Consider the following 15,492-nt stretch of genomic DNA (forward strand, 5'->3'; position numbering starts at 1 on the left):
CATGGCCTTCCGCCCAGCGAAGAATCCTGGTCGCTTCTGCCATGGCCACTCTGCTCCTTGTGCCGCCTTGGCGGTTTACATGAGCCATTGCCGTGACATTGTCTGACTGAATCAGAACCGGTTTTCTCCAAAGCAATTCCTCCGCTTGACGCAGGGCGTTGTATATGGCCCTCAACTCCAGGACGTTGATGTGGAGACAAGACTCTAGGCTTGACCAGAGACCTTGGAAATTTCTTCCCAGTGTCACTGCTCCACAGCCTCGGAGGCTTGCGTCCGTGGTCACCAGGACCCAGTCCTGAATGCCGAACCTGCGACCTTCTAGTAGGTGAGCACTGTTCAGCCACCACAGGAGAGATACCCTGGTCCTGGGAGACAGGGTGATCCTTTGATGCATTTGTAAATGGGACCCGGACCACTTGTCCAAGAGGTCCCATTGAAAAGTCCTCGCATGGAACCTGCATAGGAAGCCACCATCTTCCCCAGGACCCGCGTGCAATGATGCACTGAAACCTTTTTTGGTTTTAATAGGTTCCTGACCATGGCTATGAGTTCCTGAACCTTTTCGATCGGAAGAAAAACCTTTTTCTGGTCTGTGTCTAGAATCAGCCCCAAAAAGGTCAGACGCGTTGTAGGGACTAGCTGGGACTGGTAGTGACAGTCCTGCACTGCAAATCTCAGGAACGCCTGATGCGGGGGGAATATCGGAACATGAAGGTAAGCATCCTTTATGTCCAGGGGCACCATCCAATCCCTCCCCTCCAGGCTGGCGATGACCGCCCTGAGTGATTCCATTTTGAACTTGAACCTCTTCAAGTACAGGTTCAGAGATTTCAGGTTTAAAATGGGTCTGACCGAACCGTCCGGTTTCGGGACCACAAACAGGGTTGAGTAATATCCCTCTCCTTGCTGGAGATGAGGAACTGTGACAATCACCTGTTGAATATACAATTTTTGGATTGCTGCCAACACTAGCTCCTTCTCTGACGGGGAAGCCGGCAGAGCCGATTTGAAAAATCGGCGAGGAGGCAAGTCTTTGAATTCCAGCCTGTATCCCTGAGAAACAATCTCTAATGCCCAGGGATCCACCTGCGAGTGAACCCAGACGTGGCTGAAAAACCGAAGACGAGCCCCCACCAGATCTGCCTCCCCTCGGAAAGCCTCAGCGTCATGCGGTGGACTTTGCAGACGCAGGGGAGGACTTCTGCTCTTGGGAACTAGCTGTGTGCAGCTTTTTTTCCCCTGCCTTTCCCTCTGGCAACAAAGGATGATCCACGTACCTTCTTGTTTTTATTGGAACGAAAGGACTGCATTTGATAATGAGGTGCCTTTTTTGTATGCTGCGGGGGGACAGAAGGTAAGAAATTTGACTTACCAGCCGTAGCGACAAGATCCGAGAGGCCGTCTCCAAACAACTCCACCCCTTTGTAAGGCAAGGACTACATATGCCTCTTTGAATCGGCATCTCCCGTCCACTGTCGGGTCCACAAGAGTCGCCTAGCAGAAATAGACATAGCATTTATTCTGGAGCTTAATAAACAAATGTCTCTCTGAGCATCCCTCATATACAAGGCAGCATCTCTGATATGCTCTATGGTCATTTGAATGGCGTCCCTATCTAAGGTGTCAATTTCTGTAGATAAGGAATCTGCCCATGCTACAACCGCACTACAAACCCAGGCCGACGCCATAGCCGGTCGAGCAATAGTACCGGAATGATTGTAAATGTGCTTTAAGGTAATTTTCTGCCTGCGATCAGCAGGTTCCTTGAGGGAAGCCGTATCCTGAGAAGGCAGTGCCACCTTTTTGGACAAACGTGTCAGCGCCTTGTCAACTTTTTGCGAAGATTCCCAGCGTGTCCTATCAGTTTGTGGAAAAGGATACGCCATGAGAATCCTTTTGGGAACTTGTGGTCTCCTATCCGGAGATTCCCAAGCCTTTTCGCACAAGTCACTTAATTCAAATGAGGATGGAAAAGTGACTTCAGGCTTTTTCCCTTTATACATGTGTACCCTCGTGTCAGGGACAGGCGGTTCCTCAGTAATATGCAAAACCTCTTTAATGGCCATAATCATGTACCGTATACCCTTAGCCACCTTCGGCTGTAATTTTGCATCTTCATAGTCGACACTAGTGTCAGTATCTGTGTCGGTATCTGTGTCATCGATCTGGGATATGGTGCGCTTCTGAGACCACGAAGGACCTGGCGCCCCAGGGACAGGCATGGACTGGCTACCTGACTGATCCCTAGCTTCTGCCTTGTCTAATCTTTTATGCAATAGATTGACATTTGCATTCAAGACATTCAGCATATCCACCCATTTCGGTGTCGGCGTTGCCGACAGTGACCTGACATTCAGGCACTTCCCATCCACATTAAGCGAGCCTTGCTCGTCAAACATGTCGACACACGCGTACCGACACACTTCACACACACACACACACACAGGGAACCCCTTTCCTGAAGACAGTATCCCTGTCAAGGCCCTTTGGAGAGAGAGAGAGAGAGTATGCCAGCACACACCCCAGTGCAATAACCCTGAAGACCAACACAAAATGTTTTTCCCCAGCAGTGCTGTATAATATGTAAACCGTCAATTATGTGCCCCCACCTCCCCCCCTCTCTTTTAAGCACCCTTTTACCTTGTGTAAGCAGGGGAGAGTCCGGGGAGCTTCCTCTCAGCAGTGCTGTGGAGAGAAAATGGCGCTGGTGAGTGCTGAGGGAGAAGCCCCGCCCACTCGGCGGCGGGCTTCTGTCCCGCTCAAACTTAGTAAAATATGGCGGGGGCTCTTTTATATACATGTACAGAGCCCACCTGTACATGTATATAGTCTTTTTGCCATGCAGAGGTTTATATTGCTGCCCAGGGCGCCCCCCCCCCCTGCGCCCTGCACCCTTACAGTGACCGGAGTATGTGAGGTGTATGGGAGCAATGACGCACAGCTGCAGTGCTGTGCGTTACCTCAGTGAAGCTGAAGGCTTCTGCCGCCTGACGACTTCTGTCTTCTGTACTTCTAGCTCTGTGAGGAGAACGGCGGCGCGGCTCCAAGGGGGCCGCCCAGTAAGAACCTGCGTTCACCCCCTCTGGAGCTAATGGTGTCCAGTAGCCGAGGAAGCAGAGCCTATCTTTGACAAGAAGGTCTGCTCCTCTCTCCTCAGTCCCTCGATGCAAGGAGCCTGTTGCCAGTTGCTCCCTGTGAAAAAGTAGTAAAAGGTAGAAAAAAAAAATGCTTCTAGGCAGAGAACTCTGGAGAGCTCTCTGCAGTGCACCCATCTTGCTCTGGGCACAGTGTAAAACTGAGGTCTGGAGGAGGGGCATAGAGGGAGGAGCCAGTGCACACCCAGAGTCCAAAGCTTTCTTACAGTGCCCTATCTCCTGCGGAGCCCGTCTATTCCCCATGGTACTTACAGAGTCCCAGCATCCTCAAGGACGTTAGAGAAAAGGGTATTCCGGAAGAGGTCATTCCTACCCTGATCAAGGCTAGGAAGGACGTGACATCGAAACATTATCACCGTATATGGCGAAAATATGTGTCTTGGTGTGAGGCCAGAACTGCTCCTACGGAGGAGTTCCATTTGGGCCGTATGCTTCACTTCCTGCAAACGGGAGTGAATTTGGGCCTAAAATTAGGGTCCATAAAGGTCCAAATTTCAGCCTTATCCATTTTCTTCCAAAAAGAATTGGCTTCTCTTCCTGAAGTACAGCAATTTGTGAAGGGGGTACTGCATATTCAGCCTCCCTTTGTACCTCCGGTGGCACCTTGGGATCTTAACGTGGTATTGAAATATCTCTTGGAAAGTGGTTATGTTATTGGCCTTGGCTTCTGCTAGGCGTGTTTCGGAATTGGCGGCTTTGTCGTATAAAAGCCCCTACCTGGTTTTTCATGTGGATAGGGCAGAATTAAGGACTGGTCCTCAATTTCTGCCAAAGGTGGTCTCATCTTTTCATATGAACCAACCTATTGTCGTGCCTGTGGCTACGCGGGACTTGGGGGATTCAGAGTCCCTGGATGTGGTCAGGGCTTTGAAGATTTATGTGTCCAGAACAGCTAGGATCAGGAAGACTGAAGCTCTGTTTGTTTTGTATGCGGCCAACAAGGTTGGCGCTCCTGCTTCAAAGCAGACTATTGCTCGCTGGATATGTAACAGGATTCAGCAGGCGCATTCTACAGCAGCATTACCATTGCCTAAATCGGTTAAGGCCCATTCCACTAGGAAGGTGGGCTCTTCTTGGGCGGCTGCCCGAGGGGTCTCTGCATTACAGTTATGCCAAGCAGCTACTTGGTCGGGGTCAAACACCTTTGCAAAGTTCTATATGTTTGATACCCTGGCTGAGGAGGACCTCCTGTTTGCTCAATCGGTGCTGCAGAGTCATCTGCACTCTCCCGCCCGTTTGGGAGCTTTGGTATAATCCCCATGGTCCTTACGGAGTCCCCAGCATCCTCTAGGACGTTAGAGAAAATAAGATTTTACTTACCGGTAAATCTATTTGTCATAGTCCGTAGAGGATGCTGGGCGCCCGTCCCAAGAGCGGACTTCTTCTGCAAGACTTGTATATAGTTATTGCTGCAATAAGGGCTATGTTATAGTTTCATCGGTTCGAACCGAGGCTATGTTGTTGTTCATGCTGTTAACTGGATAGTTTATCACAGGTTATGCGGTGTGATTGGTGTGAATCTTGCCCTTAGGTTAACTAAAAACCCTTCCTCGTACTGTCCGTCTCCTCTGGGCACAGTTTCCCTAACTGAGGTCTGGAGGAGGGGCATAGAGGGAGGAGCCAGTGCACACCCAGAATCCTAAAGTCTTTCTTAAAGTGCCCTATCTCCTGCAGAGCCCGTCTATTCCCCATGGTCCTTACGGAGTCCCCAGCATCCTCTACGGACTACGAGAAATAGATTTACCGGTAAGTAAAATCTTATTTTTTGGCAGTCCGCCCATATTTCTGTACTGCAGATATTGAGCATACTCAAGATATAGCTGCTTGTTATTCTTAGCCACAATGGGGTCAACTCTATTCAGCGACAGTTGAATAGCACCGGGAATTAGCTCCCGACGCTATTCAATTCAGCTCCAGTTAAGTCGGCGATGGCCCGTTCTCGCCGAGTAAACAGGTTGAATTGTCAGGAGAACGGGCATTCTCCGACTTAACTCCCTGGCGCGGGGCTGATTCCCGACAGAATCAGCCTCGCGCCGGCCGCACGGCAGCACTTTTGTCGGGTTTCTTCTCTCATCTCCCGGGGATGAGAGAAGAATTCCCGACAATTGAGGGTCACTCGTCGCTGTATTGAATAGCGCCGGGAGTTCTATTCAACTGTCAGTGAATTGAATCGACCCAAATGTTTTATTGTTTCAATCTATGTTGCTCAATGTATCAAAACTGGCCAAAAATGTTACTGTGACGTCTATATTAAATTACAAGAGCACAATTGCTGATAATACCAGTACTAATGCCCCCTGTAATTAGAATGGATGGTGGGAGAATAAATATCTAAATCTTTTAATTCACACCATTAGCACTGACTCCATCCAGTCTATTATACAGCCACAGTATGAAATGCATGCATAGATAGGAGTAAGGGCTAAGGAAAATTGCTGGTCCATATTAGATTACATTATCAGTAATAATTTGATAGGATAGCAGACAATATCAAGAGAGGTAATACTGTAATACACTTCTTTTTGAAGTTTATTATTCTCCTTAAATAATGCCCTCTTAAATGAATAGTCACATCCTCAGTATATAGTGTACAATCGCTTTTAGAACAGCATAATACAGGAAAATAATGTTCACTATATATCTTCCTGTGTATAGGGACCAGAAACGGACATATATTGTGTCATTTAGCATAAATTTTAACCATATATATATGCTGTCTTCCAACAGACTAAATATAATCAAATGATCCTTCGTGCCCTACTTCCTTGTTAGTATATATTGCTGAGCATAATAGATTAGAGCAGTGATTTTCAACCTTTTTTTACTCGCGGCACACCGAACAATATTTTAAAATTGCCAAGGCACACCACCAGTTCCCCACAGAAAAAAAACAAAAAACACACATTGGCCCTCATAGTAAAAAAAAATCCACACATACATTGGCCTACACAGAAAAAACAATCACAATGCTCCCCACATAAATCATATTGCTCCCTATATAAATGCTATTGCTCCCCACATGAATTATTCACATTGTTCCCCCCATAAATCCTTATTCTCCCCACATAAATCCTATTGTTCCCCATAGGAGAAGAAAACCCCCAAATATTAGCCCCTACTGGTCAGCTGTCCTCCTCCCTGTCCCTCAGTGTTGGGGGTTGTTCATAGTGGAGTGCTGCGAATACTGAGCAGCGGGCAGTCGGGCAGGTGTGGATGTGGGTGGGCAAGGAAAGCTGTGTATGCAGGCGGGAACTGGAAGATGTGTATACAGGTGGGTGGGTTGACTGGATGGTGAGACGCAGCGGCCGTGACCTATGATATCACACCGCCGCGTCTTCAAGGCATACGTCACGGCCGGAGCACGACTGATCCTCCAAGAAGAGCCCGGGCAAACAGTTCACTCTGAAGGTGCAGGAAGCTGCTCTGGCTCCGCGGCACACCTAGCAACTGGTCGCGGCACACTAGTGTGCCACGGCACACTGGTTGAAAAAGCCTGGATTAGAGAGTAGCACATTTTTTATGTGGATAATTGAAACACCAGGTTCTCCATCACTATATTTTCTCTAAGTAATAAAGCGGCATATAGGTATACAATGTATTCGTAGATCAATTAGGAGCTAATAGAACATGACATGATAGTCACAGCTACGCCAATGCGCATTTCGCTCTATGTTAGAGATTCCTCTGGGCTCTAGCGTACAGCACCCGCCTCCTGATAGAATTTATACGGTGGAGACACCAATGGGAATATACCCTACGTTAATGATTATCTTTCATTGGCGGGTGGGGGATTTTTAAACCTCCCGTCCATTTCCCCAATTGGAAGTATAGGTAGGTATTTAGTCCTCGATCCCGATTCGTTCACCCACCACAGGTGAATCAATCAGTCAGTCTCCCAGTGCGGCAATAAGATTATTAACCTGGTGGACCCGGTAACATGTATAGTAGCTATTTCGAGTAATTAAAAATAAGAATTTACTTACCGATAATTCTATTTCTCATAGTCCGTAGTGGATGCTGGGGACTCCGTCAGGACCATGGGGAATAGCGGCTCCGCAGGAGACAGGGCACAAAAGCAAGCTTTTAGGATCACATGGTGTGTACTGGCTCCTCCCCCTATGACCCTCCTCCAAGCCTCAGTTAGGTACTGTGCCCGGACGAGCGTACACAATAAGGAAGGATCTTGAATCCCGGGTAAGACTCATACCAGCCACACCAATCACACCGTACAACTTGTGATCTGAACCCAGTTAACAGTATGATAACAAAGAAGTAGCCTCTTAAAAAAGATGGCTCACAACAATAATAACCCGATTTTTGTAACAATAACTATGTACAAGTATTGCAGACAATCCGCACTTGGGATGGGCGCCCAGCATCCACTACGGACTATGAGAAATAGAATTATCGGTAAGTAAATTCTTATTTTCTCTAACGTCCTAGTGGATGCTGGGGACTCCGTCAGGACCATGGGGATTATACCAAAGCTCCCAAACGGGCGGGAGAGTGCGGATGACTCTGCAGCACCGAATGAGAGAACTCCAAGTCCTCTTTAGCCAGAGTATCAAATTTGTAAAATTTTACAAACGTGTTCTCCCCTGACCACGTAGCTGCTCGGCAAAGTTGTAGTGCCGAGACCCCTCGGGCAGCCGCCCAAGATGAGCCCACCTTCCTTGTGGAGTGGGCTTTTACAGTTTTAGGCTGTGGCAGGCCTGCCACAGAATGTGCAAGTTGAATTGTGCTACAGATCCAACGAGCAATCGTCTGCTTAGACGCAGGAGCACCCATCTTGTTGGGTGCATACAAGATAAACAACGAGTCTGATTTTCTGACTCCAGCTGTCCTTGAAATATATATTTTCAATGCTCTGACAACGTCCAGTAACTTGGAGTCCTCCAAGTCGCTAGTAGCCGCAGGCACCACAATAGGCTGGTTCAAGTGAAAAGCCGAAACCACCTTAGGGAGAAAATGAGGACGTGTCCGCAGTTCTGCCCTGTCCGAATGGAAAATCAGATATGGGCTTTTGTACGATAAAGCCGCCAACTCTGAAACTCTCCTGGCTGAAGCCAGGGCCAGTAGCATGGTTACTTTCCATGTAAGATACTTCAAATCTACCGATTTGAGAGGCTCAAACCAATGAGATTTGAGAAAATCCAAAACTACGTTTAGATCCCACGGTGCCACTGGAGGCACAATTGGGGGTTGTATATGTAATACACCCTTGACAAAAGTTTGTACTTCAGGCACTGAAGCCAATTCTTTCTGGAAGAAGATTGATAAGGCCGAAATTTGAACTTTAATAGAGCACAATTTGAGACCCATAGACAATCCTGCCTGCAGGAAATGTAGGAATCGACCCAATTGAAATTCTTCCGTTGGGGCCTTCTTGGCCTCACACCACGCAACATATTTTCTCCAAATGCGGTGATAATGTTGTGCGGTCACTTCCTTCCTAGCTTTTATCAAGGTAGGAATAACTTCCTCTGGAATGCCCTTTTCTTCTAGAATCCGGCGTTCAACCGCCATGCCGTCAAACGCAGTCGCGGTAAGTCTTGGAACATACAAGGTCCCTGCTGAAGCAGATCCCTTCTTAGAGGTAGAGGCCACGGATCTTCCGTGAGCATCTCTTGAAGTTCCGGATACCAAGTTCTTCTTGGCCAATCCGGAGCCACTAGTATTGTTCTTACTCCCCTTTTCCGTATAATTCTCAGTACCTTTGGTATGAGAGGCAGAGGAGGGAACACATACACTGACTGGTACACCCACGGTGTTACCAGAGCGTCCACAGCTATTGCCTGAGGGTCTCTTGACCTGGCGCAATATCTGTCCAGTTTTTTGTTGAGGCGAGACGCCATCATGTCCACCTTTGGTTTTTCCCAATGGTTCACAATCATGTGGAAAACTTCCGGATGAAGTCCCCACTCTCCCGGGTGAAGGTCGTGTCTGCTGAGGAAGTCTGCTTCCCAGTTGTCCACTCCCGGGATGAACACTGCTGACAGTGCTATGACAGGATTTTCCGCCCAGCGAAGAATCCTTGCAGCTTCTGTCATTGCTCTTCTGCTTCTCGTGCCGCCTTGTCTGTTTACGTGGGCGACTGCCGTGATGTTGTCCGACTGGATCAACACCGGCTGACCCTGAAGCAGCGGTTTCGCCAAGCTTAGAGCATTGTAGATCGCTCTTAGCTCCAGTATATTTATGTGAAGAGACGTCTCCAGGTTTGACCATACCCCCTGGAAGTTTTCTTCCCTGTGTGACTGCTCCCCAGCCCCGTAGGCTGGCATCCGTAGTCACCAGGACCCAGTCCTGTATGCCGAACCTGCGGCCCTCTAGCAGATGGGCACTCTGCAACCACCACAGAAGAGACAACCTTGTTCTTGGTGACAGTGTTATCCGCTGATGCATGTGCAGATGCGATCCGGACCATTTGTCCAGCACATCCCACTGAAATATTCGTGCATGGAATCTGCCGAATGTAATTGCTTCGTAAGAAGCCACCATCTTTCCCAGGACTCTTGTGCATTGATGTACTGACACACTTCCTGGTTTTAGGAGGTTCCTGACAAGTTCGGATAACTCCCTTGCTTTCTCCTCCGGGAGAAACACCTTTTTCTGAACCGTGTCCAGAATCATTCCCAGGAACAGCAGACGTGTTGTCGGGGACAATTGAGATTTTGGAAGATTCAAAATCCACCCGTGTTGTTGAAGCACTACTTGGGTTAGTGCTACACCGACTTCCAGCTGTTCTCTGGACTTTGCCCTTATCAGGAGATCGTCCAAGTAAGGGATAATTAATACGCCTTTTCTTCGTAGAAGAACCATCATTTCGGTCATTACCTTGGTAAAGACCCGAGGTGCCGTGGACAAACCAAACGGCAGCGTTTGAAACTGATAATGACAGTCTTGTATCACGAACCTGAGATACCCTTGGTGTGACGGGTAAATTGGGACATGCAGATAAGCATCTTATGTCCAGGGACACCATGAAGTCCCCTTCTTCCAGATTCGCTATCACTGCTCTTAGTGACTCCATCTTGAACTTGAATTTCTGTATGTACAGGTTCAAGGATTTCAGATTTAGAATAGGTCTTACCGAACCGTCCGGCTTCGGTACCACAAATAGTGTGGAATAATACCCCTTTCCCTGTTGTAGGAGGGGTACCTTGACTATCACCTGCTGAGAATACAGCTTGTGAATGGCTTCCAATACCGTCGCCCTTTCTGAGGGAGACGTTGGTAAAGCAGACTTTAGGAAACGGCGAGGGGGAGACCTTTCGAATTCCAACATGTAACCCTGAGATACTATCTGCAGGATCCACGGGTCCACCTGTGAGCGAGCCCACTGATTGCTGAAAATCTTTAGTCGACCCCCCACCGCTCCTGAGTCTGCTTGTAAAGCCCCAGCGTCATGCTGATGGCTTTGTAGAACCCGGGGCGGGCTTCTGGTCCTGGGCAGGGGCTGCTTGCTGCCCTCTCTTACCCTTTCCTCTGCCTCGGGGCAGATAAGACTGTCCTTTTGCCCGCTTGTTTTTATAGGAGCGAAAGGACTGCGGCTGAAAAGACGGTGTCTTTTTCTGTTGGGAGGGGGTCTGAGGTAAAAAAGTGGATTTGCCGGCAGTTGCCGTGGCCACCAGATCCGATAGACCGACCCCAAATAATTCCTCTCCTTTATATGGCAATACTTCCATATGCCTTTTGGAATCCGCATCACCTGACCACTGTCGCGTCCATAAACTTCTTCTGGCAGATATGGACATCGCACTTACTCTCGATGCCAGAGTGCAAACATCCCTCTGAGCATCTCGCATATAAAGAAACGCATCCTTTAATTGCTCTAAAGTCAAAAAAATACTGTCCCTATCCAGGGTATCAATATTTTCAGTCAGGGAATCCAACCACACTACCCCAGCACTGCACATCCAGGCTGAGGCTATTGCTGGTCGGAGTATAACACCAGTATGTGTGTATATACTCTTCAGTGTAGTTTCCAGCCTCCTATCTGCTGGATCCTTGAGGGCGGCCGTATCAGGAGACGGCAACGCCACTTGTTTTGATAAACGTGTGAGCGCTTTATCCACCCTAGGGGGTGTTTCCCAGCGCGCCCTAACCTCTGGCGGGAAAGGGTATAATGCCAATAACTTCTTTGAAATTAGCAGTTTTCTATCGGGGTTAACCCACGCTTCATCACACACGTCATTCAATTCCTCTGATTCTGGAAAAGCTACAGGTAGTTTTTTCACCCCCCACATAATACCCCTTTTTGAGGTACCTGCAGTATCAGAGATCTGCAAAGCCTCCTTCATTGCCGTGATCATATAACGTGTGGCCCTATTGGAAAATACGTTTGTTTCTTCACCGTCGACACTAGATTCATCTGTGTCGGTACCTGTGTCGACTGACTGAGGTAAGGGACGTTTTACAGCCCCTGACGGTGTCTGAGACGCCTGAGCAGGTACTAACTGGTTTTCCGGCCGTCTCATTTCGTCAACTGACTTTTGTAATGTACTAACATTATCACGTAATTCCATAACTAAAGCCATCCATTCCGGTGTCGACTCCCTAGGGGGTGACATCACCATTACCGGCAATTGCTCCGCCTCCATACCAACATCGTCCTCATACATGTCGACACACACATACCGACACACAGCAGACACACAGGGAATGCTCTTATCGAAGACAGGACCCCACTAGCCCTTTGGGGAGACAGAGGGAGAGTTTGCCAGCACACACCAAAAGCGCTATAAATGTATATAAACAACCCTAAAAGGTGTTGTTTCTGCTATATGCGCTTTAAATATATAAATATCGCCAAAATGTGCCCCCCCTCTCTTTGTTACCCTGTTTCTGTAGTGCAGTGCAGGGGAGAGTCCTGGGAGCCTTCCTCACAGCGGAGCTGAGCAGGAAAATGGCGCTGTGTGCTGAGGAGAATAAGCCCCGCCCCCTTTTCGGCTGGCTTTTCTCCCGGGTTTTGAGGTATCTGGCCTGAGTTAAATACATACATATAGCCTCAATGGCTTTATGTGATGTATTCCTTTGCCATAAGAAGGTATTAAATATTGCTGCCCAGGGCGCCCCCAGCAGCGCCCTGCACCCTCCGTGACCGTTCAGTGTGAAGTGTGTAGCAACAATGGCGCACAGCTGCAGTGCTGTGCGCTACCTTCATGAAGGCTGAAGAGCCTTCTGCCGCCTGTTTCCGGACCCTCGATCTTCAGCATCTGTAAGGGGGATCGGCGGCGCGGCTCCGGGACGAACCCCAGGGTGACCTGTGTTCCGACTCCCTCTGAAGCTATGTCCAGTAGCCTAAGACTCCAATCCATCCTGCACGCAGGTGAGTTGAAAATCTCTCCCCTAAGTCCCTCGATGCAGTGAGCCTGTTGCCAGCAGGACTCACTGAAAATAAAAAACCTAAAAACTTTTTCTAAGCAGCTCTTTAGGAGAGCCACCTAGATTGCACCCTGCTCGGACGGGCACAAAAACCTAACTGAGGCTTGGAGGAGGGTCATAGGGGGAGGAGCCAGTACACACCATGTGATCCTAAAAGCTTGCTTTTGTGCCCTGTCTCCTGCGGAGCCGCTATTCCCCATGGTCCTGACGGAGTCCCCAGCATCCACTAGGACGTTAGAGAAAATGTAGAGATCATATGTTAAACCCGTGCCCCCGTTGGTCCATAGTGAGCACATGAATTATAAAGTATTTATATAGAAAGAGTAGGAGAGTATTAATTCTGGTGCGGGATATTCTCTCTTTCTTTGTGCTGGTGCAGGATATTCTCTCAAACATACAAGGGTAAGCATATAAACTCAACACAGATATGGCCCTGGTCATAAATTGAGCCTCAGGCAGTAATGCTTACCACTATACCACAGTGTTGCCCACTTGACACGGCAACTACTGAATATCTTAAAACAGATTTGAATGAAGCTGCAATTTGTTTGTCACACGAGTGTGTGCTAGACAAATACGGCACACGTACAACAGCTGAAACATTTAGGGCAAAACATAGCAATTTAGCTCACAAATGCCACCCGATGGTGTATACAAAGATAGGGCAGTAGCACCACAGTGTAAAGTTTTACACAGGTCTCTGAGAAGACAGTGTTAAAGGCGGCTTCCTAAAACCTCACACTGGACAGACAGCATATCCTGTACGTAGCATCTCTATATAACTGCTCAGATAAGACAGCTCTACATATTCCCATCAGCGCTGTGGGCTGCCACGCAGCGTTTCTCTGAAGTAAAAAAAACTAAAAACAAAAGAAATACAGACAGCGCTTGCAGATTTCTTATTATAATAAATTTATTAATTAACTTTTATCTCAATGATAATTCTCCACTAGTACTATTATAGTACCAAGGATATAAATTAATAAAAAAAACTTTCCCTTGCCTTAACAAATTTGCATATAAAAAACTAAAACCACATTAACATCAATTAATAATACAAAAAAAAAAAAAAATTCTTAATGCTCTGCTCCACAGATTGGTTTAGCTAGCCCTCTTAGTGCAAAAAAGATACAATAGTTTCAATGAGTCCCAGTGTTTCACTTAATTGCTACAAAGCTGCAACAGCTGAGTCCATTATTTAGTTACTTATTTTCACCTGGTTTACTGCTGTATCCTTTCTTTGGTGATTTTAATCTTGAGGTAGATGTTATAGCACTAAATAATGTATGATAGATATATATATATATATATATATATATGTATATATGTATATATATATATATATATATATATATATATATATATATAGAGAATAGGGCTTGCTTTCAATCACACATAATACGTATAAATATTTAGCAGCTTTTTTTCTTACTTTAAATGACGCTGATCAGGTTAGCAGCAATTTAATCATGTAAAACTCTAGAAGCAGTGAGATTAATGAATATAGTCAAGATTTTTATAAAACATGGCCATGTTAAGTTTTAGTTACCACTCCGCCTCAGGTTTCCGTTTTTGTAGTCCTCCCGGCTCTGGTGCTAATTAACCTTTCAAGATGAGCCTTATCCGGAGATACGTCCAAATTCCTCCTGATGCTCGGCGTGGGTGGTAAAATAGGTTGTCGCTGGCAGGTACAAATACAGAGACGCGTTTCACTGCCTACTGGCATCGGCAGCCTCCTCATTTTTAGTAAGGAGCCATTATCATGTGGCTCCTTGCTGGTTAATATTAGACCCAGATTGGGGTAATGGAGGTGTGAGGTGTGGTGCCTCTGGACTGGCTGGGCTGGATGGCTTTAGTGTGGCATACCTTTACATTCTATTAACACTTTTCACTTATTAATTTTCTAACACTATTTCTCTATTTTAATTACATTTCATGTTTGTATCACCCTCTCTATAGCTTCGGCTTCCTAAATACTAATTTATTAACACTATAGTTTTTTACACTGGTATGCCACGCTGGGCTTTCTGGCTCATTCTGGTGTTTTGGGGTGCCACACCCTGCACCTAGATATAGCGCTAGGGACCCCAAATATACAGAGAGGCCTTGATGCTGCTTTGGGGCTTAACCACACATTTGCGCAAATATGTGTAACAAAGATCTCTGAATTCTATTATCATGTGGGATTTATATCTGGTTACGGTTATCATTCAGGGTGCTGGGGAAACCAATTGCTTTTTTTCTGACTGCAGAAATAGCCCTGAGACAATAAAGAGGAACCAACTATTTACCTCCATGCATCTGTGCAAGTGGCCCCCATGTTGTAATGGACAGAAAGAATCCACATTTCCAGAATGAGAAGGTTTGCATAACACTCAGATTTTTGGGGAAGTCCAGACTGAGTGGATGCTATTCCCACTGGGGAACCGGATAATAGATGTACCGGGACCATTTCTCCCTCCATTATGGAGGCTCCTTGTACCTCCTGTGGCTTTTGGTTGTAGGGAGGTTGGGCACAAACTGTGGTCCTCCATTGAAGGGACATCCATGTCTGGTGGGACTTTCAGAAAGTTTACTAGCATACAACTTTGAATAGAGTGAGAGGATGCCTCAAAGTTTCTCAAATCACTTACATTTTCTAGTTTGTTCCATTATGAGATAACAGTAGACTTATTTTGAAGCTACTAAAAATGTAAGCTCTCCACCAAGACTTCAAACCCTTGCCTGCAACAAAAGGTATCAACTAGCAGACACCAATGATTTCTCTTTTATACCATTCCTTTAATAGTTTCAGAACCACACTTTGCACACATGCAAGAGGGGGGAGGGAATGAAACTGGTCCTTATCTCATAACCTCACAATCATACCTTGAATAAAGCAAAGAAGGGACAAATTATAAATCCAGACATCACCGGTTCCACAACACCTACTGTATATGTAGAGTAATGGGGA

Source organism: Pseudophryne corroboree, chromosome 9 (genome assembly GCF_028390025.1).
Source record: "Pseudophryne corroboree isolate aPseCor3 chromosome 9, aPseCor3.hap2, whole genome shotgun sequence".
NCBI lineage: Eukaryota > Metazoa > Chordata > Amphibia > Anura > Myobatrachidae > Pseudophryne > Pseudophryne corroboree.